The sequence below is a fragment of the Phlebotomus papatasi genome, chromosome 2, assembly GCF_024763615.1.
Source record: "Phlebotomus papatasi isolate M1 chromosome 2, Ppap_2.1, whole genome shotgun sequence".
NCBI classification, from domain to species: Eukaryota; Metazoa; Arthropoda; class Insecta; order Diptera; family Psychodidae; genus Phlebotomus; species Phlebotomus papatasi.
In genome coordinates, this window is record NC_077223.1 from 32,141,710 (window position 1) to 32,167,817 (window position 26,108).

Here is a 26,108-nt window from a genome sequence, read left to right on the forward strand (position 1 = left end):
TTGAAGTTATTAATTTGGCCAAAACCATGGCAAACTGGATTGTTTTGATGAACACTGTACACCTAGTGTTCAAGGAATATTCCTGGTAATCTCTTGAACAGTCTCTATCACAATATTTTGAGTGGTATTTGGCAAAAATAAACTTATCTACATATTTATTCACACACAATACAATTGCACAATATTGGACGCTTGCAGAATACTCTAAAATATTGCAAAATATGTTATAATTCATTTGTTGGCACGAAAACAGTTTCATAAACTTTTCCCTTGCCGACAATAGGGTCATATATGACCCAGAAAATTCTACGCCCTTTTCTGGAAAATTGAGAGTAGTTTATTTTATCAAAATATGCATTTTACAATCTTTGGATATTCTATTCTGTGTTTCTAAAGAACTTTTTGCTGAAAAAAAATGAATATAAAAAAATTGAAAACAAGGAGTCACTTCACAAAGTTCGAAATTCGTGATTTTTAATCTCAAATATTTTCTTTTCCTGAATATCTGGAGTCTTGAGAAAATTAGCCAAGAATCTTACATCCTTCTATTATGATGTCATGCACAAACCGATATATTTCAATTAATGTAAATAGTCAAAAAAAAATTTTTTTCCCCGGGTCATATATGACCCTAATGACATGAAAGAGTTAAAACGATTCAAATTGCTCAAATATAACCGAAGATACAGCGGTATAATTTTTGAAAACTTGGACCCCCGATATCTCCAGCAAAAAAAATGGTAAAAACGTGACTATTTTAATCTTCACCTTTTATAGGGGAAGGTTTTCAGGCTGCGCACATACTCCGGCTTCAAACACTTCATCCATTTCCTAAATTCCTATAATGAATTTGACCTAATTTTTTCAGGAAATGTGTTATGACTAGTTTTTAAAATATAAATCTATTAAAAGGATATAGGAAAGATAAGAAATATTTGAAGCCAGAGTATGTGCGAATCCTGATGAATAATTCCCAATAATTTTTTTTTCAAAGTCAACGATGAAAAAGTCTCTAGAGACCATATTCTTCAACCGATTTGGGCAAATTTGACAGCGTTGGAAAGGCCTTGGACTCCCAGACAAATCTGAACCAACTTCAATCACTTTTGAATCGGTAAAATGAACGTTTATGAAACGATAATTAATTTTTATGCGCAACTGAATAATGTTACTTCTAATTTTTTTTTTTTTTTTTTTTAAAGAATTAGGTTACGCTATGAATCGGTTTAGATATTTAGAGAACCGGCAAATGTCGAAAAAATAACTTGGTAGTTATTTTCAAAGTCGTGAGCACGATGCTTTTCCCCATGAAGTGAAACTATTTTTAAGGAACAGTATCTAAATCAGAAGTTCTAGTATTTCTCAAAATAGGCTAGGCTAGAGAAAATCAATTGAATTTTCGAGTAATAACCGATTCACATTTCTTCGGATCCAGTTCAAATCCTAAGATTTGATTTAATGTAATTTTTTGATCGTTACCTTTTTCTCTGAATTTATTGAATATTCACACAGATACATCCTTTCCTCATATATCAGCAAAAGGGTATAAATTTTGCATCCCCACAGAAATAAAGTGAATTGATTCCGTTTCATTTGGTGATACAAATAATTCTAAATGTTACTATATGCTAATTTTTTGCGCTTTATACCCGTTAAATGAGTCAAAATTCGCACCCCAATTTTTTCACAGTGAATATGCATTTTCCTCTGTTAGTTGGGCGTGGATTTTATGGTTGGTAAAAATGACATAGATTTTTTTCAGTACAACAATTGATACAATAAAGTGCTATAAATTCACCCCAACAATTCAATAATTCGATATGCGATTTTTTTTTACAGAGCGAGGAACTTTGTGCATTAACATTGTCAATTTTGTAGTGAAAATCGCGACATTAATCACATAAATTGCGGTGAGTTGATTAAAAGGAGGATTTTACTTTATGTCAGTGGGTTTGGAAAATGTAAACCCTTTTAGTTGAACACCATCTGACATGATTAAATGTGCGAATTCTTTTTTCTTCTTTTAATAAAAACACCACCAAAAAAAAATTGAGTCATTCCAAATTATAAATCACAGATATTTCTTTAAGGGGCGGGATTTTCCCATTAAGAAAATCTGCCTGAAAATTTGTCTTTCATCAATTTTAATCACATTGAGGGTATGTTTTTATCTGACATTGACATTTTTTGCCATGTCTTTCACCACCCTTCTCGGACGAGGAGAAATCAATTGATGTGGAGAGAAAGTCTTTCTTATCATTCGATCACTTATCTTGTGGAGTTTCAAGTATCATGAGAGGATACTTTTCTGTGCAATTCTGTGGTTTATTGTTCAAGAGTTTTTCTTTTTCACAGACTAAAAAAAAAGGCACAAGAGGGATTGTCCCTTTGAGATGGAATTAGATGGAATAACACACAAAAAAATTAATACAAAAATGTCATTTCTTCAAATCACATCTATTCTCTGTCTCACTCTCAGATTAGATAATATAATTTAATGGTTTATTGAATCCGATCAGATCAATTCAATTTTTATTCCTTCTCAATTCTTTTCATTTATTTGTCTTCATAAGAGAAATGCTAAGGAATTGGTGAGCACAAAAGCAAGAAAGATGAAGACAACTGATAATCCTGTCTTTATCCTCTTTTACTGGGCAAATAATGAAAAAGAAACTTTATAGTATATCTGTACACAAGAAATGAATTGAATTTATTTGTCGATTGAAGGGAATTAGTTCAATTTCTTCTCTTAGAATTTCGCTTTCATATTTTTTTTCCTAATTCTTACCATTTTGACAATAAATCACATGACGTACAAAAATGTTGAAATAAGAAATTTTTCTTTTAATTGAAGTTTGCAATGTCTGTTGATCTCATTTCCTGCACAAAGCACAACGTAGGGTGGAATCACCAGTTCTCGCCAGTGCCCCACTTCTCGCCACTTACATTGAAATCGCTTTTTTTCGCAATTTATGAAAGAAATGAGTCGCATTTTTTTTGTATTGTTTCTGCTAGAATCGAAAAATAATAATTATTCGTTTTGGATTCACGATTTTCATCACTTTTTAGAGCAATATTTTAAGCAAGTGCATCGAATCCAACATCTCTTACCAAATGTACTAAGTGTCGCCAAATTTTCATCAGGCCAAAAATACCTATTTGGGTAAATAATTTGTCTATTGAATATTTAATTGCACTTGTGGAATACATAAAATTTGTATTTAGTCAATTAATATTTCATTTTATATTATTTTTGTATAAAAATGAGGCATGGCGAGAAGTGGTAATATTCTGGAATTGATTTTACCACCTGTCGCCATATCTTTTCAATAGGCGACGCTAACTTCACTTCGTACATTCTCAGTTGTCAAATCTGCATTGTTTACTTTCTGCAAAAGCCCCATAATTTGATTTCTCAAATAAAAGTGAAGAAAAATCATTTAAAGACAGTAATAATAAAGTGATCACAAGGAAAGAGAAATGGTGAATGTATTCTTTTCATAGCATTGCCTAAAATAACCGAGTGTGGTTCTTTTCAAGTGGGTGGCGAGAAGTGGTTACAAATTTTACAAAACTGGCGAAAAGTGGTAAAAAGTGGCGACGAAATGGTTATTTTTGCATTATTAATAAAAATCAGTTTTTTAAGTAGTCCAGCGTTATGTTCTAGGATTATTGTTTTCACGTATCTAGAGCCAATACATCTAACTTTATGTCAAATTTGACTTATCTTGTAACAAGGATTCAAAAGTTATGATTAAATGAATTTAATTTTTTCCTAAACATGGCGATAGCCGGTTATTCCACCCTATTATTATAATATTTAATTCTTTTTCGTTAGACTATATTACTGCTCGAATCAGAGAATAGTTTATACAATCCACCTATTTTTTAAGTTCTCACCATTCTGGATGCCAAACGGTATGGGATATCAATATCCGGTCTTCTGTTACACCCACAAGTCAACATTCTTTCCATGGGACACTTTTCCCCCTCTTATTCGTAACCTCTTCTTTCATTTTCGCACTTAAGGATGGTCCTTAACGATCCGATCTACCATGTCTGATCGATGAGGTCCGTTCTTAAACACTACGATTTAAGGAAAAGTTTACAAACAGTAGGGGGGCAAAGTCACCCGCATCAACGGTATCTCAAAACTGGATTAGACGATTTCGTTCATTTTCGGATTTGGAAATGTTTTAGAGATAGACTAGCATACTCAAAGTCAAAGGTCGTCAACCATTCTGAAAGGCCTATTTTTCAACCGATTTGTTCTTATTTGGATTTATTTGTAAGATATTGAATTTTCTAACCCGAATATGTCGGTCCCAATCGGCAATAAATTCGTAAGGTATCGGCAATAGATAATAAATTTATATGTAATAAATTTTACTATTTAGACGAAATTGCAAATAGTTATTCCCTGACGAACAGGTGTTCCTTTGGCCCTACAATTTTGGAAATTGTAATTACAAGACTAATTTTTGGAAAAAAATAACTTTTATAAAACATTTTATATTCTTGTTACCAGATATAAAAGTTAAAACTTGTGTTATAACTAATACTAACCTAATATTATTTTCTACAAAAAATAACAATGTTTTCACTGTTCTTCCAAACAGTAATTTTTATTTTTAAACTTACTTGAACTGTGACGACCATTTTTTCAGATTCAGATTCTATAAATTCATAATGGTCTCATCCTCTAGAGTTTAATCCCCAGTGTTACCCCATGTTCGGTGGTGCCCCAGTTTCCCCTATGTCAATTTTTAGATGAATCCTTCGTTTACGAGAGCCAGTAATAAAAGGTATAATTGAAGTGGTAGAAAGACATTATCTATAGTTTTCTCGACAAAGTACGAAAAATAAAACCGATTTCTTCGAACTATGTTTAACTATTCGTTATACTTTATTTAAGGACAGAGACACGTGAAAAGAATGCACAATGACATAAAACGGAAGAGATTTTTCAGGGACACACTTTTTTTTCTACTCTGTTGGGATTTCCTCCTAAATATTTGCAACATTTCTTTCCTATATTCCACAGGAACAATTGTCATCCTAAATCTCCATCCTTTCTTCCTTTATCCTTTCTTTTTTTTCTCAACTCTCCTTCCTGACATATAATTGGGGTGGAATTTTGATCTCTTACCAGTTCCACATATTGAAAATAGCAAAAAAAACGTTTTCCTTTCTTCTTACTGAAATAAATAACAATCGAATGAATTCAATATTAAATTTTCATGATGTTTCGCAATCCCTTTTTTCTCATCCTATTTTTTTTATTCTATCCCATTCCCTTGCCCTCAATTTCTACTCTACATTTGACACATTAAAGCGTATTTGGTTTAGAGGGTGAGTTCTGTGCCACAGAAGACCCAAAAACAGGAGAAAACTTTGCATGATCGATGAGAATTTGAACAAATAGCCCCGAGCGCGAGAAAAACGCGAGTCTTTTGGCAGTTTTTGTCATGTTGTTTGGTCGTTGAAATACCTTTTCTCAATGCAATCATGTTCTTTTATTTTCAAAATTTGTAGGGCCCACCCTGTGTGCGACTTTCAGTGCCAAATAATGCGACTTTTGGCACGGAAGTTTTCGCCAGACATGCAAAAGGGTCTCACATTCATCTTTTCTGGCATTGTTTTGCTCACCCGAGGGGGTCAAGGGGGAGGGAAAAGTGGTGAAGTAACTTTGAGGAAAGGAGGGTCAATCGCCAAGAATTCCATCAATAAACTTTGTGACCAAAAATAAATTCTCCGATACAGTCAATTTTGCTCAATTTATGACAAAGAGGCGTGTATATGGCTCATAAATCATTATTTCCTGAGACACATACAAATATTTTCACTTCAATATTGATTTCTTCATTTAGTTCGAAGAAAATATTTAACAAAACGATTAGAAATTTTTCTGATATGTTTAATATAAATTCTTATTCATTTTCTTAAAAAAAACAATTATTAATTTTCATTCAGTTTTCTTAAAATTAATTATTGGTTTTATAATTAGGGTAAGTGTACCAAATTTCGGCAAGCTTGCAATTTCGGCCACCTCTTTTGTTCTTCAAAATTCCATGAATATTTAGTTTTTCCAAACTCTAGAGAATAAACAATGCAAAGTAATAGCAAAAAAAGTCCATTCTACGATCGAGATGATATGCAAAAGACTTTACAAGAATTCCGGAAGGACACGGAACTATGAGAACCAACGTGGCCGAAATAGGCCACCAAAGCTATGTCTACATTTTTATTCATATTAAAATGCATTAAGAATGATTTTAAAGGCAATAAAGACGATAAATTGTCTACAAGGCTCCAAGCAACACTCCTTAAAAAGAAAAAGAAGTAACAAAAAAAAATCAGTTTGTATTAAAAATATTACATTTAAAACCTAAGACTTTGGCGCTTGCAAGCAACTATGCCGAAATTTAGCACACTTACCCTATCGCTTAGTTATCGAGACCAAAAAAATTATTATTATTAAGTCACGAAATAATATCGATTATCAGGGTGAAAAGACGAGAATTTGGTCTTTCGCCTGAGTCCTCGAAGAGAAGACTGGCCGTTTATTAAAATCAGTCTCTTTATATACATTATAATTTTGCTTATCAATCAATAATTAAAAATAGGGGAAATTGGAAGGTGGGAGAATATGATAGAAAGAAAAATGGGAAAAATGCATTGCACACATTCGGCAATGTGCTGCATTTGCATTTGCAGTATGTTAACCCTGCTAAACCTAATAAATGCCTCACCATGGCTAATGAAATGACTTCTTTGTTACAATTATTTTTTTTTTACATTTTATGATTTTATAGACTATTTCTTTAATACTAAATAAATCTAACATATAAACCAAGCTAATTAAACCTCTTCTCTCCTTCTCCTGTTCATCTCACTGAACACAGGGTATTTGTCGAAAATCGAAATACGATATTTCTTACCATTTGATCGTTTGTGTGAGAACCTGAAAGCCTTTCCTATGACAGATCAATATCAAGATTCAAACACATTTAATCAATCATTGATAAATAACTAATTCCTTTACCATTTAATACCAATCTATAGTAAGGTGGGGTAATTGGATCGTTTTCCGAAGAGTGCTACTTAAACGCTTGTTTCTGGACTGATGAAATTCTTTTTACTTCTTCTAAATCCATAGAATTATTCACTGTTTCACTCAGAAACATAACATAAAAAAAAATTCAAAAATATTAAAGAAAATTTATAAAATATTGATAATACTGAAATAAGACAGCATGCAATAACTGGGTCGCCTTTTCGCTAATTCAATTTTAATTAAACCTTTGGATTTACAATACTTTTTTCACAAGGAAAAAACAATAAATGTTTTCAATCAAGCAGCTGTCATTAGCGAAAATATCACTGCTAGAAAATTTTTAGTGAAGAACCCAGCTGATACAAGATCGAAATAAGTCGATTACACTCACTTATTTAATGGATAAAAATATTATTTTTGCTTTTTCTCAAACTTAATAATAAGCACTGTATATTTATTTTTAAAAATATCAAAACAGAACATTGCACCTGAAGAATCAACTTAATTATTCTTTTTCGAAGGATATTATCATAGTTACAGAATCTGAATCAATCAAATATTTTGATTTCATTAATTCTTAAAAATTTCTAATTTTATAAATCATGTTATTATTTCTCTATATTCGTAATTGAAATTAAATAAATACACATATTCGATATTCAGATAAAAAAGGAATAAGATAAGAAAATTATTAATTTAATTAACCTTTTTAAAAGCAAAAAGAATAAATAGAGGATACCCAAGCAACGTAACGGCGTTATCACACTTGTACATTAAAATTTTTATGAGATTCACATTAATTGTCGCTTGTAAGCGTCCAGATATGTTATTTGTGTCTTTGAGTCACTTAATATTTTGGGTTTTTTCTATTTATTGATAAAGAAGTGGACTTGGCCTGCAAAAATAAGTTTAAATTTACCTAAAGCATAAATATTTTTCACATTAAAAAATTAAAGAGAAAATCGCATTAATTTTTCGCATTAATGCTATAAATCAATTTATATCAAATTTTGCGGGCCAAGTCTACCTTTTTATTAACAAATAGATCAAATTTTGAATATAAATTTATTCAAACACACAAATTACACATTTGGACTCTCATCAGCGACAATTAATGTGAATCATATTAAAATTTTAATATGGCAAGTGTGATAACACAGTAAGTCAGGGCCCATTTTAGTATGAAAATAAATATGCATTCAATTTTTAATTTTGAGGTGAAACTATATCTCATTATTGTCAATTTATAGAAAAGTTCTTAAACATGGTTTTCCCATACGAATAAAGTCAACATAGGATATGCAGAATTAAATGATTAATTAACGATTAACCAATTAACTAAGAACATCTTATAAAGCCTTTGAATAAAATCTCCAGAAATGTTACTATTCATCAAAGACTTCTAACGGTTTTCCTTTTTACTTTGATTGACACCTTTGTATCTTTGACATGAATTTTCCTCCCAGGATACTTTCTCCTTGCGTGAGAAGAATTGACCGAAATATTTCCCTGCAGATGTTGCATCCTTTCGCGAGAAAAGTATCACTTTTCCATTTGCAATTTGCATGGAATTCCTATATGGTTTGAAAAGAAGAGTTTCTCTTTTTAGCCACTCTCGTGAGATGATGGCAACAATAATTCATTTAATACGATAATTTATGACCGTTGATGGGAAGAATAAGATCACGCACAATTGAAGATCGTTACATGGTTATTGATTAAAGAGCATTTGCATACTGCCGAAAAGAATTGAGATTTTGAGAGCATTGTACGGTATACTCTGAAAGCAAAAAAAAAACATACAGTATATCTTTAATATTTTGAGAAGCCAAATGCCGAACAAGATGATTTGTTTGAGTATCCTTCCAGCTGACTTCACACAAATCCATTAAGGAGTTTATTAATTGTTTTGGACTATACCAATAAATTGTTATACAAGATTCTGGAGAGTTTCTAGAGTGAGGATATTCGCTCGATTGATTTCAAATGGTGCCCCAGGGAGATTCAACTCCTCGAGAAACATCAAACAGAAGCCCATCGAAATATCAATGAATTCACCTGCACTCTCCAACAATACCCAACCTATAATCGTGCAGCAGTAAAAAGTGAGATTTTCTGCCTCAACGGAGGATACAACAAAAGATCCGTGCTTCCCGAAAGAAATGGAAATTGTATTATTTCTACGAAGAACTTTTTTTTTCTCCTTCAAGATCCACCAAACATCTTTCTTTTCAAGAGGTGTAAAATGATAAAAATTTCCACAAGAAATTTTACACCTTTTAATCAACAATAAAATTCATGCAGGTTTCTTCTTTCGTTCCTTCAAGCCTAAACAGGCGACCATTTAGCCGTTGTTCTTTATCACTTTAGCACCCGACTGAGCTCAAAAGAGCGCCTTCAGCCAGATGATGGACAAATCGTTAGAGGAAAAGAGCTCATCTGCCACGAGCTTCTCGCCCGAGGATTACTTAAAGCTTATCTGTACAGGGCTACGAAAAAGATAAGATTCACCGTCCGTTGGAGTTTATCTCATAATCCATATACATAGGGTCTTTCTTTATCCTCAGATTCTCACACTGATAAGATGGTGAAGAAAATTGCCTTGTCAACCCTTTAAAGCGATTATACATAACTTCTTTTTAACAAAACTTGGAAGAGTTTGGGTGTCGTTGTTGTAGGCAAAAAAAAGCGATGCCGTTCAGAGTATCTTGAATTACTGATATCTGGCACTTATATTTTGCTATTCGATTTATTTTATGAGATAAAAAGCATATTGAATTTTATTGACATAGGATTTTATATTCCTATGAACGTGTTAAATTTTATCTAAGGATCTCTTAAAATACTTAGTGATGGTCAAAATAGGTTTCAATGCCTACATTGAGAGAAATCCGAAAAAGTTAAAATAACATTCCGGAAATGTTAATTTTACCCTGCAGTATTGATCCGAAATCGGTGTAAATATTATGCTTTTTAGATGTTTTATGGGTTAAAATTACCCCTTTCCATGTTGATTTTACCCTTAAAAAATATAAAATTAACATTAAAAATGTTGATATATTTTTACATCTAAAAAGTGCTAACGTTATGAAGAAAAAAAGTTAATCGCACCCCCGTTTTTTTCTCAGTGTAAATCATTGGTAACGAGGTTCCGTAAAAAGGAAAATATAAGAGAAAATCTAACGAAAATTACAAAGAATAAAAAAAATATACCTTATAAGAATGAATAATAAAAAGGGTAGAGCTATTATTATGGCCTTTACACATTATAAAAACTTTTCGTCAATATTTGACATAATTGAAGGAAATTGCTAACGTTTGTGTGGAAAAGTAAGTAGTGTTAAACCTAAGCTGATTTAGGTTTAACATAGGTTGATAGATGAATTTCTTAAACTGAACAAAAAATTTCTCTATTGTGTTTAGTGACACTTAAAATTTTTCACATGTTTGATATATAGCTTCATTTTTGTTTTAAATCAAAAAAAATTAAAAGTTTGCGGAATATTCAGAGCCTCTTTAGTAAACAGCAAAATTTTAATCAAGAACTTATATTTCAACTCACTGTTAATAACTGAGTTGCAAATTAGTGACAAACTCGCTTGAGTAAAATTTAACACAAAATAATAAAATTGATGCATATGAAAAAATGTTATAGGATATTTTCAACAAGAACTTACCGAATTGGTCAGCTCCGTACAGGATTCCTAATTCTATAAATAAAAACGAAAAAAATCACATGTAAAATACTTTTAATGCACAATATTAGGTGAGATTCTTAACAATCTCACCTACTATAATCCTAACAAAATTTCATGTCGTCCGATCGACCTCAAACTTGGCCAAAATGTGTTTCAGCACTTCCTGATCACGAATATATATGTGGCTATTTTACGTTCCCGGCCGGCCGGCCGGCCGGCCGGCCGGCCGCTCTTTGGAGCTTAATAGCTCCTAAACTAAAAAAGATATCGACTTGCGGTTTTCGGCAAAGGTTATATATCGGGTGAAAATTGCAACTTGGTGCATAGACCCCCCACCCCCCACCCCTCCTTCCGCCATTTTGAAGACCCCCCTTTTTTTGTTTTCTCAATAGCTCCGCCCCTATGGCATTCAGCGGACTCAAATTTTAGTATGTTATAGCTGGGCCTTAGAGCTTTCCATCAATACCAAACTTAAGGTCCCCCGACCCCCCTGACCCGAGCTATAAGGGTACAAAAAAAATTTCTTAAAATGGCCATAACTCCGGTTCTAATTGTCAGAATTTAAAAAGTGAGGGCTTTTTGGAAAGCTCTCGTGAAATGCCACTTCCCCTTCTAACATCGCAAGTTCATAAAACCACCGCTAGGGGCGCTTTTTTTAAAAAGAAAATTTTTAAATCTTATAAGTTAAATAACTCAAAAATTCCATTGTGCATCGGGTTGAAAATTTAGTATGTTGTAGCCGTTGATTATACCTATCAAACAAAAAAAACCTTAAGTCGATCCATAACCCCTGACCCGAGCTATAAGGGGTCAAAGTTCGAACATTGACCGGCCTCTATCTCCGGTTCTAATTAACATATCGACATAAATTTTACCTTTTTGGTTTCGTCTCGATGAGCACTTTCAGATGGAAGTTCAAAAAGTCACCACAGGTGGCGCTGTGATAGCGTCAAAATTCATCGAAATTCAAAGTCACTTTTCTCAAAAACGGCATTGTGCAAGTTAATGAAATTTTAGTATGTTGTAGTCCAGTCTAGGACGTTTCCAAAATGGTGCGTATGCGCGCTGTGGTTAAAACAGAACCGGAGATATGAGGGGTCAAAGTTCACAAAATTCAAAAAATCATATCTCCGGTTCTATGTGACCGATTTTGATGAGTGAGGGCTTAAACGAAAGACCTCACCAAATGCTACAACTTTCTAGAATATTTGAACTTCGTGGGACCAACACCAGGGGCGCCACAGTCGAAAAACCAATTTCAATATCACATAACCTCAATTATCTCGACTGTCGCTGAACCGATTTTGATGATTACTTCGGCATAATTGTAGAGGACATTTGTCTCTACATTTCGTCCATACATCATTTTCCACTCAGACTACGCTATCACTCATATTTTGCCGTTTAATTGTGAAAAAATTGATTTTTCCCATAATAACGCTTTGAAATAACTCAGATGCCAATTTGACTACCTCTACTCCACCAAGACTTAAAATAGGGTTTTAAAGGGAAAGTCCCACAAAATACAACAATTCTTTGATTTAGTTGAAGTTCAACAAATGACTACTTGGGGCACTCTGGATGAAAAAACGAGTTAAGAAACAAAAAACCTCGCTTATCTTGGCTTCTGAGTAATCGATGAGATCATGTTCTATAGGAAAATTATAGAGAACATTCTGGTCTACATTTCATCCATATATCACTTTTCTATCAGTTCATCCAAATCCTTGATATTTTGGTTTAAATACAAAATTTGTATAATTTCACGAATTTGATTCAAGATAACTGAATGGCGTCTCCCAACTTCAGCTCTAAATCGAATTTGCATGCACTCCGAGTTAGCTCACGTTAAGAATCTCACCTACATAAGCCGGTTAGGATTATCTGTCCCTTTCATTACTTGAACTCACAAAAATGAGCTTCAAGAATCATAATAATTCCTATTGAGTTTCCCTCACCATCCCCAAATGATCCCATTTAGGTAGAATTTCAGAAATCTAAATTTTTTAAAACAGATAACACAACATTTCTTTGATTTTACTAAGTAGGGGAAATGCTTCTAATTTTGTCCAGTTTCTTATTTTGGACACTTTGAGGATAACATTGGACACTAAAAATAAATTGATTAAAATGATGGATTTTTATATCAATATTTGATGAATAATGAATTCTATCTAAATATTTGTTCTTTTTGGAAGATTTTGACACTAAATACGTTAAATTTTGAATATGATTTGAGTTGAAATTGCTTTGTTGAAAATTCAGTGTGAGCAATTGCTTACGAGAAATATGACAGAACTTCGTGGCTTACTTCAGTCTTATTTAGTTTTGGTGAAGTACTAACAAAGTTTGTTCGCTGTTTTTGAGTGATATTATTGAATATTCATTGAATATTGTGTTGATTCACGTTACTAATGATTTGTACATTTGACCTGAAGTGAGATTTGCCTTGTGAATTAGATTTTTCGTGTGAAAAATGGGAAATTTTTTAAGACATTCACCAGTGGGGTGATGATTCTTATTTTGGACAGGTGTTTTTCTCACGAAATTTCGTGAAGTTTTAGCTTTTGTGAAGACTAGGTTGGACAAATGCCTGGAGAAACAAAGGAGCATCATCTCTACGAAAGAGATGCAGTGAGAAATGCCTTGAAAGGCTCCCGGAAAGGGCAGGGAATGAGCGAATCCGCACGTACTTGGAGTACCGAAGTCAACTCACTTTAATGAATGATATGGAAAGTTTCTGGGCGTCTTGTGACATTCCACGTTTCCCTTACATGACCAGGAAGAGGACTTGGTAAGATTGGTTCATAAAATGAAGAACAATGGGCATCCTGTTGAGGCGGATTATCTGTCCAAATTTACAGACAAGTTGTAAAAATTAATAACCAAGTTGTCCAAAATAAGAGTCAAATTCACCTCTACATATTAATTCATTTTTAAACGTATTAAAACTAATTTTAGTAAAAATGAGATGATAAATAGCTTGCCAAGTTTCTAAACAATCCTTCTGAAAAGAGAGTAACAAGAAAAGTCAATTAGTATTGAAAATATGGCACTTCAAACTTAGGATATCGATGCTTATATGCAGACTGTCCAAAATTATAAGCACTTCCCCTAAAGCTGAAGTAAATATCCCTGATTCTAAAAAAGGTTAATCGCTATATTCAAACTTGCTAGGTAGGTATGGTACGTATAAACAAATGTTTATAAAGGGGTGGCAAAGCATGGCAGCCTTTGCGAAGTTCTCGAACTCGTAACTTATTTGCTATAGGGTGGAGTCATCACTTGTGGACGATATACACTTATAAACAGCGTGCAAAAATTTTGTGTTCTTATCTACAACAGATTAACAATTTTGTGATTTTTCAAAATCTTTTATAGATAAGAACTTACTTGTTAAAACTCTACCCTATAACGTCTAAGTCACGAGTTCGAGCATTTCACAAAGCCTGGAACGCTTTGCCACTCCTTTTATAGGAAATTGACATGATTACAATAATTATTTTAGCACAGGACACTATTTTATGTCCGTTTTAGACCCTTTTTTTCATTTTTCACTTTTAATATACCTATTCAGAGACCAAAAGAGTCTTTAAAAATTAGTCTTACTAATTCTTCCATTCAAAAATTTAGTATAGAAACGAACTAATCATTTTTCGGATACAGATCATCCGGAGTTGGTTAGGGGCAGCTTTTTCCTCAATTAAAAACTCAAAATTTTACTCCAAAGCTTTCGACCCTTCATATGGGTCTTCCTCAGTGGGTCAATTCAGAATTTTTTAATCAATTGGGAAACGTCTAACGTCTGCTTACAACTGCATATCACTGCTAGAACTTTTCAGCTTCTTGAGATTTGGTATAGGGTAAGAGCTCATAATTTTGGACAGTTTCTAAATTTGGACACTTTGAAGATAAAATTGGACACAATAAATAAATTGATTAAAATTATGGATTTTTAATCCAATATATGATGAATAATGAATTTTATCTAAATATTAGTTCTTTTTGGAAGATTTCAACACTAAATACATTAAATTTTGAATATGATTTGAGTTGAAATTGCTTTGTTGAAAATTCAGTGTGAGCAATTGCTTACGAGAAATATGACAGAACTTCGTGTTTACTTCAGTCTTATTTAGCTGTGGTGAAGTACTAAAAATTTTCCCTCGCTGTTTTTGAGTGATATTATTAAATATTCGTTGTATATTGTGTTGATTCACATTTATAGTGACTTGTTGATTTGACCTGAAGTGAGATATGCTTTGTGAATCACGTTTTTCGTGTGAAAAATGGGAAATCTTCTAAAAGATTCACCAGTGAGGTGATAGTCCTTATTTTGGATCATCTTTACGAAGAGATGTAGTGAGAAAAGCCTTGAAAGGCCCCCGAAAAGTCCATGAAATCCACAAATTCGAACGTACTTGGAGTACCGAAATCAACTCACTTTAATGAATGATATGGAAAGTTTCCGGGCTTTTTGTGACATTCTATGTTTCCCTTACATGAACAGGAAGAGGACTAGGTAAGATTTGTTCTTGAAATGAACAATAATGGACTTCCTATATTGAGGCGAATTAGCTGTCCATATTTACAGCCAAGGTGTCCAAATTAATAACCAAGGCGTCCAAAATTCGAGTCAAATTCACCTCTACAGATCAATTCATTTTTAAATGTATTAAGACTAATTTTAGTAAAACCTAAGACAATAAACCCTTGCCAAGTTTCTAAACAACCCTTCTGAAAAGAGAGTAACAAAAAAAAACCCAATTAGTATTGAAAATATCGCACTTCAAACTTGGAACATCGATGCTTATGAGCACCCTGTCCAAAATAATGAGCCCTTACCCTATATTATTTTCTTGAAAAATTTTGGTCTTTTTGTTGGCTCACTCTGAATCGCTTTGTCTCTCTTTGAGAGTGAGCCAACAGAAAGACAAAATTTCGCTTCAATATGGACATAAATTTCTCTAGCGTGTAGAGGCCATAACCCTGCCCTTTCCGTCCGAAAACTTGGTCGTTCCGAAAACTTCAATGGATTTTCAAGGTCAAAGGTTCTATAGTTCTAGAAGGAACTTTTCTCAAATGATAAAAACAAATTTGACTTTGTTAGAAAGGTCTTTGAAACACTGACAAGTGTATGTAAATACTGTATCAATTGTTTATGAATCAAAGAACTCATGAACTTTTGATGAGGATGACGATTTTGAGGATTTTGAAATAATCCACGGATTAAATCGATGGGAATTGGTTAAAAATAGAAATTATGACAAGACAAAAAACAATTTTACAAAATATAATATTCTAATTTTTGGACAAGGTTATTTAATTACTCTATAAATAACTTTCTTCAATGAAACAATTTTTGCCAAATTATTTCTAGGTAGAGGGTCAACAAAGTCATGAGTTCGAATATTTAGTGATGCCATGAGACTTTGTCATCCTTTTTTTCACTAAATGCAAATTATGTTTTATAATACTTTAGAAAAATGAATATTCTTATCATTTTAAATTTACACATCTCAACTTGAAGGTATTTCTACCAAAGAAATTGGCTGTTGGCTTCATTAACCACCCGCTAGAGATGAAATTTCTACAAGTTCATCACCCAACATTGTATAAAATCTCACGGACGGCAATCAAAAATGGTATCTCTTATTCAATTAATAATATTAAATGCATGTTTGCCACCAAACATAATTCAAAGAGAACACATTGGGAGTGAAAATAAAAAGGAGGAGAATATACTGTTGTTACTGCACAATATCAGGATGATATTCATGCGGTGTTCACAAATTAAAACACAGTGACTTGCGAATTTCTGCACATTTACAAAAATTACATCAAAAGGAGGAATAAAAAACGGTAAAAGAATGGAGAATGTGCGGTAAAAAGAATTATTGAATGTATAGATATTGTGTTGAATTAAAAAAAAAATATATTGATCAAATGCGAAAGAGAGGAAAGAAATTAATTTTCCACGGCATAATGCGAGAAATTGAATTTTTCACCAAATGAAAGCTCCTTGAATTTGCTCATATTTCAAAAAAAAAAAAAAAACTCAATCTTCAGCATCTATATGATCAAATTAAGCTTTTTTCCCAAAACTCTTCAATGTTCTATTTATCTATTTCATTCCAATTGCAAAGTCTTTCATTCTCTAAATCAGTATTTTCTGTGCATTTTCCTTAACTTGAATACCACTTTTGTGGATGAATTCTTCTAACAATGTAACGTGCTTTCTTCACCACGCAATGAAAAGCAGTGTGAGATGTAAAAAATAAACCATTATATCGCTCCCCCTACAAAAGATGTCACTCGTGCCATTCCTCATTATACTATACCATCTCCATATAACCCAGTCAAGTAACACTCAGTCGAAAAAAAGAAGAGACACATATATTTTGTTTGTTAAAAATGCGCCACACGAGAGAGTGAAATATAAATGAAATGTTACATAATCTACAAAATGGGAATAAAAACATTTTTGAAGCTATTGAGACATTGTTGGCTTTTAATACCACCGCATTTTTTATTTTCTTCCTCACCATTGAAAAAAACCCAGGAGAGTATTTAAATTGTAATACATGCAATATTGTTAGTATAACATAGTGAAGTTCGGTGTACATAAAACATGGGGACGTTTTTCCATATATAGTTGAAAGAGGTACGATAAAAAATGAGAATATAATTTGCATATCAAATATATACTCAGTAGTTCACTCTCACCTTGAAAAATCACGAGAAAAAGTGAAGATTTCAGAGAAGGAGATCAATTTATTACAGGAAAGTGAGACTATCTTGCACGAATATATCAATTTCAATTTTACGGAGATTTTCTAAAAAAATACAAAATTTATGGTAATGCTCCTTCTAAGCGTTTTTGCTATGTTCATTGTTATTTAGAACAACTAAATTACTTCGACTGAAGTAAACAACTCAGTCTTCCGTGAAAACTTGTTACCAGTTAGCTATTGGTGCTTAATGCCTTAGACACAGTTACGACTTAAGCCGAGAGAGAGCTTAACGTAATTATAATCAAAAAGGGGTGGCAAAGCATCCCAGGCTTAACGAAATACTCGAACTCATGACTTAGATGCTATACCGCAAAAGTACTTTCACATCATTTACCGTTTACCGGTTCTCAACCGATTTGAACAGATTCATAAATCACTCATAAGATCCCCCAAAACCGTTTCAAAAGTAATAGAATTCATTTTCGCAAATAATTAGTTATCGGTTATGAACCGGTCCAATACCTATTCAAAACAGATTAGAACCAGTTCAGTTTTATAGGAAATTCCAAGACCTTTCCAACGAGCCCAAATATGACCCCATTCACTTAATAAATGCGCTCTCTATTGTCCTTTTAAGTTTTGACCTTGAAAAACCGTTATTAGGAATGATTCAACGAAATTTTCGTCTAAGGACGAAATGTCTGTCTGAATAATCTCTAAAACATATCAAAAAAGAAGAATATCTCACGATGCGTTTTCGAGTAATCCCAAAAAAACATGGTTTTGGAGGGGAAGGAGAAGGGTGGGAAAAATCAGGGGCATGTTAACGATCCTTCGGTCGAGTTATGGGGGGGTCTCCCGAAGGTCCAAAGTCGCTATCTGTTACCGTTTGGCCTCTAGACGGACAGACGGACAAACGGACAAACAGCGCGACGACATTTCTCAGAAATTGTCTGAAATGCAAAGTTGACAAAAGTGGTCTCCAGGAGGGGATGGAAGGTGGAAATTTGGGGGGGGGGGGGGTGAAAAAATAGAGTGATTATAATACTGCTTTCTCCGTGGAGTTCGAGCAGCAATAATGATCAAATTACAATTCCATCAGTTTCTTTCTGACTAATTCGTCTTTCGGCGTTTTGTTTCAAAGGACACGACCCAAAGATTGCAACAATCATATTGAGAGAAATCTGAAAGCAATAACGGGGAGGTTTTCAGTCTTCGCACACACTGTGGCTTCGAAGACTTTATTTTTTTCCATATTCCTTGAATCAATCTGACTTATCTATCTAAGCAATATGCAAAAAGCATGAAGTATTCTAAGGCAGTGTATGTGCAAAGCATGCAAGCCTTGCCCTACAAGATTTTTATAAGAACGATAATTTCTTTTATAATTTAACTGTCTATCTTTTCAATTTTGAAATTTAAAATATTATTTCTCGACTTTATATAAAATTTGTATCATAACATCGTCACTTGTATCAGCAGTTGTCGTAACTTGTTGGTAAAACGACCCAAGCTTCATAATAATTAAATTTTTCCTATGTTTCTGAATAAATACGACTCCACAATATACGACTCCACAAAAACAGGACACTTTCCCCTAGTTTTTTTTTTACATATGGGTGCGATGAGTCACAATTATTCAAAAAAATAGGAAAAATTTGGTCATTATGAAACTTGGGACCGTGCAAAGCATGGGCACTTTCCCCTACCCTTATAAATATTACCTTTTCTATACCCAAAAATGTCGTCCGTTTGGGAACAATTTTAGGATTAAAGAAAGCATTTACAGAACATTAAACATTGACCATAAAAGATCCCTCATTTTTGATGATTTTATGCGGAAAAACAGCTTTTAGCAGAATAAATATTTCTCCCAAATTTTGTTAGAAACGATATTAATTTATACGTATTTTGGGATTTTTTTAAATCTATAATACGCTTGATATTTTACAAAAAAACTTGTTTAAAACAAAAAGGATTTTTTGGAGTGCAAAACTATGTTTAGAATTTAATATTTTAGTATTTAAAGTTGAAAGAGATAAGTGTTAAAATAGAATCACCTTAAAAATAAATACAATACGCAATTAAGCTCCGTTGTCCCCTATATTATGTATGTACGTATGTATGTATTTATTGAGTCATTACCATTTACAAATGCTCATGCTGAACTCACTATACATTGCGGCCATCGCCGTCTTAGCGTTGGTGACCAACCTCCAGGGTGAAAACGATGGAAAACCCCTTCACAGGTTGTATATTGTCAGGTTTGCACTTTTACAATTTTTTTTTTTGAGATTTTTAATCGTGAGTTTGTCCACGAGTGTTGTAGTGGCAAGAGATATAGCCAAGCTATGATAGTTGTATGGCAATTGAGCAACAGAGAATTGCAACAATAAAAAAGGAGAAAGAGAAATTATATCATAATCGAAGTACAATACAAGAATAAGGAAAAAAAAACAAATAAAAAGAATACTCTCATGAAGAACAAACATAACATTATTACTCAATCAACGTATTATTTGCCTAAACCTAACGAATTTTATAAAATTAATTAATCTCTATTCTGACAAATCATTAACAAATGGAAATATTCCAAGAACTTTAACAACGCGAAGTGTAAAAGCTAAGCACTACTAGTATTACTTTGAACTGTATGAAACATAATCAAAATTTCCTATATTAAAATTGCTAGAAAACTGCAAGAAAGCAGCAAGAAGATAGTGATATATTGCCTTTTGCCCCTTTTGAATTATTTCTGTTGCATTTTCCATTCAGTGCAGTGGCAGTGGGGTGAAATAATTGAATTTGAATTGAAAACCACTGCTAAGGGATGCAAATATGCTATATACGGGCAATATGTTTTAACATGTCAGGAAATAAAACGCACATTGAGAAACAAATAGCCTCCGGCTGAAGATCACACATTAGGAATTGTGTGGAAAACATGGGGTGGTTTTCAATTGCCTAATTGAAAAAATTAGGCAATTGAAAACTAAAAATTCAACTAATTGTGCATTAGAACCATATTCTGTTCTTCAACCATTTTTTTATTAACATTGCACAATGGCAATTGTATAATTTCTATATGTCCTGTAGCTTTGCGGGCATTGTATAGAATTCTTGCATTTCAAACTTATAGAAGAATGAATATCAGCCCTTTCATGTCACATGTGCTTGAGTTATATGGTAAGAAAGTTTCACTCAATTAGTAGAAATAATGCATTGAATGAAAATCGATATATTGAGGGAACTTACTCAAGTCATTTATAAGGGGTTTTCTCGGAAAATGGTTGCCTTCTTTCTGGAAATGTCAAAGAAAATTCCAGAGAACAGCGTACAAAGACAAAAGTTAATTTACCACATGTAACAAAAGAAAATATAATAAAATTATTATCACATTAACAAATAGAATGAATCTTGTAATCCCTTCGATAAATATTTTGTAAATGAAGGAAAGTGATTTCGTGATGAATTACATAAGATTTTTAAACAAAATTAAATTGAAACGTGATCTTTTTCCCGTCTGATATAAATATTTGTTTAATATAATCATTTTATACGAGAAAATACAATTCCATCATTTTTAGGTCTAGATTTCAAAAAGTTCAGTAAAAATCTTACTCTACCTCTATAAGGTGGATCTATGGCTACACGAAAGTACCCCTAAGCATCCCAAGAGGCAACGTTGAATTAAACAGCTCATAACCTCCGTGTTTTGAGAAGAATCGTGACGAACGAGACCTATGCCAATGAATAGACGCTGACATATCAACTTTTTTCTGAATTTAAGCTTTTTTACCGTTCCTAAAAAAAAGGGAATTCATTAGAAAAATCTTTATTTTCTGTGGCGGCTACTAGATAAAAGATGAAGAAAGAACTTACATAAATTGTTAAAGAGCCTAGCCTACACTGAGAAAAAAAGAGGGTTCGATTAACATTTTTTCCTCAGAACTTTAACACTTTTTAGGTGTAAAAATATATCAACATTTTTTAATGTTAATTTCATACCTTATTAAGGGTAAAATTAGTATGAAAAAGGGTACCCTTAACCCCCAATACACCTAAAAAGGGTAATATTTACACCGATTTTGGATCAATACTACAGGGTAAAATAAACATTTCCGGAATGTTTTTTTAACTTTTTCGGATTTCTCTCAGTGTTGAAATATCTCACGGTAGGGTAACTGTACCAAATTTCGGCATAGTTGCATGCAAACACCAAAGTCTTAAGTTTGAGATGTAATATTTATTACAAATTGATTTTTTTGTTACTTCTTTTTAAGGAGTGTTGCTTGGTACCTTGTACATCCTCTTTTTTCTCTAAAATAGTTCTTAATACATTTTAAAATGAATAGAAAAATTGACACAGTTTCGAGTAATATTTCGGCCACCTTGATTCTTATTGTTCCTTGCCCTTCCAGAATTTCTCTAAAGCATTTTTCACATCATCTCGTTCGTCAAAACGACATTTATTGTTTTTTTTGCACTATAGTCTCTACAGTATGCAAAAACCAAAAATTCATGCAAATTTAAGGAACAAAAGAAGTGGCCGGAATTTTAAAATTAAAATGTTCTTGTACACAGAAAAAAAATTTGTTAAAATGTTCGTAAATGTTTGTGTATTCCTATGGGGGACTTACGAAATGCTCGTAAATCGTATAACCCACAAACAAGTTCGTAAAAGTTTGTACTTTTTTCACAAACATTGTCATCGTCATACAAACAAAAATTTACGAACAAATAACAAAATTTTACGAACATTTTTGTGTGTTTACGAACACTTACGAAAAAATATTTGTAAAAGTACAAAAAATGGTCGTTAAGTGATCATGTTACGAAGAATGTTCGTGAAAAAAGTACGAACTTTAACGAACTTGTTTGTGCGTTATACGATTTACGAGCATTTCGTAAGTCCCCCATATGAATTCACAAACATTTACGAACATTTTCTATACTATTCTGTGTACACCATTTTCTATATTTTTCATAAAAACAAATAGGCTAAAGTGGTACAAGTTGGACAGTGATAGAAGTTGGACAATGGTACAATTTGGACAGGGCTTTTTGTCTTGATAAATTTAGTACTTCATTTTTATTTGTATATTTTTAATGCTTTAGTTTTATAATTTGGTTCCTTGTGCTTCAAAACAAATTTTGTACTGTATTTATCAAGAAAAAAGCCATGTCCAACTTGTACCGGCGAATTGTCCAACTTGTAACACTAATTCCAAATTATACACTTTACCCTAATTGTTGCGAAATGAAAAGCGGTAAATTCCTAAAATTTACAGACTTAAAAGTATTTCTTTTTCTGTGAGGGCCTAAATTTCTTCCGCATATGGCGCTGGTAAGTGTTCTCAAATTTAATTTTTAGGATTCTAACAGGAATTCGATGAAGTTGAATACAAGTTCATAAAAATCTTCCGAATACATTTTATGAAATGGAAAATTTTTTAAAAGAATTTTCAAATATTGCTCTTCAGAACAATCTGAAAAGCTGAATTTCCATTCTCAGAAATACTTCTGTTAAAACCTGAAATGAAGGTAGCTTTTATAATGATTTTATGATTTAAACTCAATTAAAATCTAAAATATTTCCTAATTTCTGCTGAAAACAATGATTTGTTCAAGTAACGTTAACGGTTATTCTGTTTCCTTTAGAATCCTGAATTCCAAGGAAGATTGTTCTAGAAAAGCGTAGACATATGAATATGAATGGTATACTAATTATAATGTCATCAAAATCGTATTTTTGAATTTTGTTGACAAACGTCTAGTTTGTAGTTATTTAAATTGAAACAATCTTTGGCTGAAATATTAAAAACATGTTTACAAAACAAAAGTTAATGTGCGTAGGCTATAAAGTCCACTTTGCATAAATTTGTTTTGCAAATATATTTTTCGTAAAACAAAGAGAATGACTTAAATCTTTATTAATCTCGTACACTCTCATAGGCAATTTTGAAAACATCTTTAAAAACAAATATTATTGTTTGTTTTACATCATACTCTACTTCCTTGAAAATAACTATCAGGAGGAACAAATCCGAAAGGAAGACACTCTTCCCGGGCATGAATGTAATTCAATCATACAAATTATTATTTTGGTGCCAATTATGCCAGTCAGAAAAGTTTTTAGCCAAAAAGTGCTAATAATTTAGCTATATCCTAATTTATAATGATTTATAATTGTTATTGCTATCGTTCTGGCTTACAAAAAAATCGTGATTTTTTAACTTCTAAATTGCGGTACATACATTTTAATACCGCAATATTATATTTTTGTGCAAATTTCTAAATTTCCTAAAACATGAAAAGCTCAATGTTTGAAAAAGAAACTTGATGTATCGATTTCCAAATTCTGCATTGAAAACTTCAAAACGCTATGATAGTCTTTTGTGAAAGAAAATTCATTGAATTCTCTGTGAGAGTATATGAGCATGTTAGACTGTCTGTAAGTGCGACAGAGATAAAAGGACTTTCTAGACTCCTAGCAATAAATTCTCTATAGAAGGATTTTCCCAGAATATTTCAGTGCCATAGACGCCCAACAAAACACCACACAATACCATAATGGTATCATAAGATATATGTAGATATAGCTCACAACTCACAACAATGGAATGCAGTGAAAGCTCCACCAAAAGCTCTCTCAACACACAGACAATCCCTTCAGAGGAAGATTGTATCTCTGAAGTCATGCGCTTTATTCTTGTCTCATCTGGCACAAAGGGAACTTCCTATTTGTTTGAAATAGAAAGAAGAATGAGAGAAAAAAAAGTTTGTGGAACATTTTTATCCAATTGGATCCCTGAGACGTTCTTCCTTCCTTTCTCCAATTCACAATTGATCCATTGTTTCCCCATACAATAGACGCCCTCTGTCATTCTCTCTCTCTCTCACACACAGTATGACATAGATAGGAGCTTTTCTATATACAATCCCCCCATGAGGATACTTTCCCCTAGAGAAGTGTTACCATGTGCTTAATGGAGAACACAGAACTTTCTCTCACTCAAGAGAAAATTAACCTTCTCACTGAGCTTTTATTTGACATTATCATATATATATACATATACATTTTATACATTATACATATCAAAGCGATCCCCCTCGTTAAGTTCAAAAGCTCATCACGTGGTCTAACTTAAGTCAAATAAAATTTATCTCTCTCTCTCTCTCGTGGTTACTTCGTTATTCCCCTTCTTCGTCTTCGTTATATTTGTCGGATTGCCCACGGAGTCGCGCCATAAAGAAAGATACGCTTGATTAGAGCAGCGCCGCCCCATGTTTCAGCATCATCGCAATATGTACGGGCCAATGGTGTCTTCCGACCAATAACAATGTAACAAAAGGCGGACGCCTGCGCTATTTTGCTCTTTCGTTCAATTTTCCACCTTCATCCGCGTACCGTCGACAGTTGCCCATCACCACTGTGGCGGCAGCACTGTCTCGCGCGCTAAACGGACGCAACACGCAATCTTTCTTTCCCCTTTTTTCCGGGAAAATTCGCGCAAAAGGAGTTCTATGAGTGTATCACCTTTTTCCTCACATCTTTTAACATTCCACCACGCAAGTTATAATATTGTTGGGTACTTTTGTCCAAAGCTATGCCAACAGTTCCGTTTAGGGTTTTTACCAGACTGGATGTTAAATGATTAAAACTCTTTATTAATTAACTTGTAAAGTTAATTAATTATAAACAAAATCCCTAAAGGAATTACTTCCGTGGGAAAAACTCGACAAAAAAAAAGAATCAGTGACTTTAATTCATCTCTTCAAATCAAAACGAAAAGTGATAATGTGATTGCTACAAAAGAAAAGTGATGAAGAAATTTAAATATTGCGTGATTTATACTCTCCAATTAGTGATACCTTTAGAAATTTCACCTTTTCGTGTAATCAGCAATTGACAGAGAAAAGTGTTTGTGTGTTAGGTGACAATTTTCAACATCTTCTCGGAGACATTTTCTCATAAAGTGGAATTTTTCCTTCCATCCCGCGAGAGGTGCTATCAACAACCAGCGAATAAATTGATTCAGGTGAAAATTTGTTGTATTCTCCCACTAATTTCTTCTGTAGTATTGCGACAAAGTCAAATATTTAACTCGTCATTTGTCGAAAATTTTGACACAAGACACTCTCGTCACACAATTTAGCCTCCACTAATTACAAGAAAGGTCACATTTTATGTCAATATTTTCGCCAAATACTGTGTCAACTCCTATAGACGCACAGAATTTTAATTAAGAACGAATTTAGAGTGAAAAAAAAGTTTTTATTTTAAATTAAATTTAGCAATGGAAAGCATTAAGAAAGTGTGCCAATAGAACAAATTGATAATAGCTTTTGAAACGGATAAAAAAAAGAATTTTCAATTGTAAGAAACTAACAATTTTCTTATTAATTGGAAAATCTATATATAACAGATCCTGGATCTGAGATTTAAACTTTTGATAAAAACGACATAAATCCTTTCAAAACAAAACAGCTAGGGGAAAGGGGGCACCTTTGAAATTGGTATTTTTCACCTATTTTTAAATAAAATTGAGAAGCTAAATTACATTATGATATGGCACAGTTCCACTTAAACATGGGAGAAAAATCTCAATTTCAAAG

General features: G+C 32.8%; 1 protein-coding gene across 2 annotated transcripts in view; it reads left to right on the forward strand.

The window, feature by feature from the left end:
* The first annotated feature begins 24,923 nt into the window (after nucleotides 1-24,923).
* Nucleotides 24,924-26,108, forward strand: part of LOC129803525 (protein SOX-15) — a 45,984-nt gene continuing 44,799 nt past the window's right edge. For both annotated transcript variants that reach the window (XM_055850152.1, XM_055850153.1), the window contains exon 1: nucleotides 24,924-25,531. The gene's annotated coding sequence lies outside the window, so the exon portion shown is untranslated. The remainder of the gene's footprint in view (nucleotides 25,532-26,108) is intronic.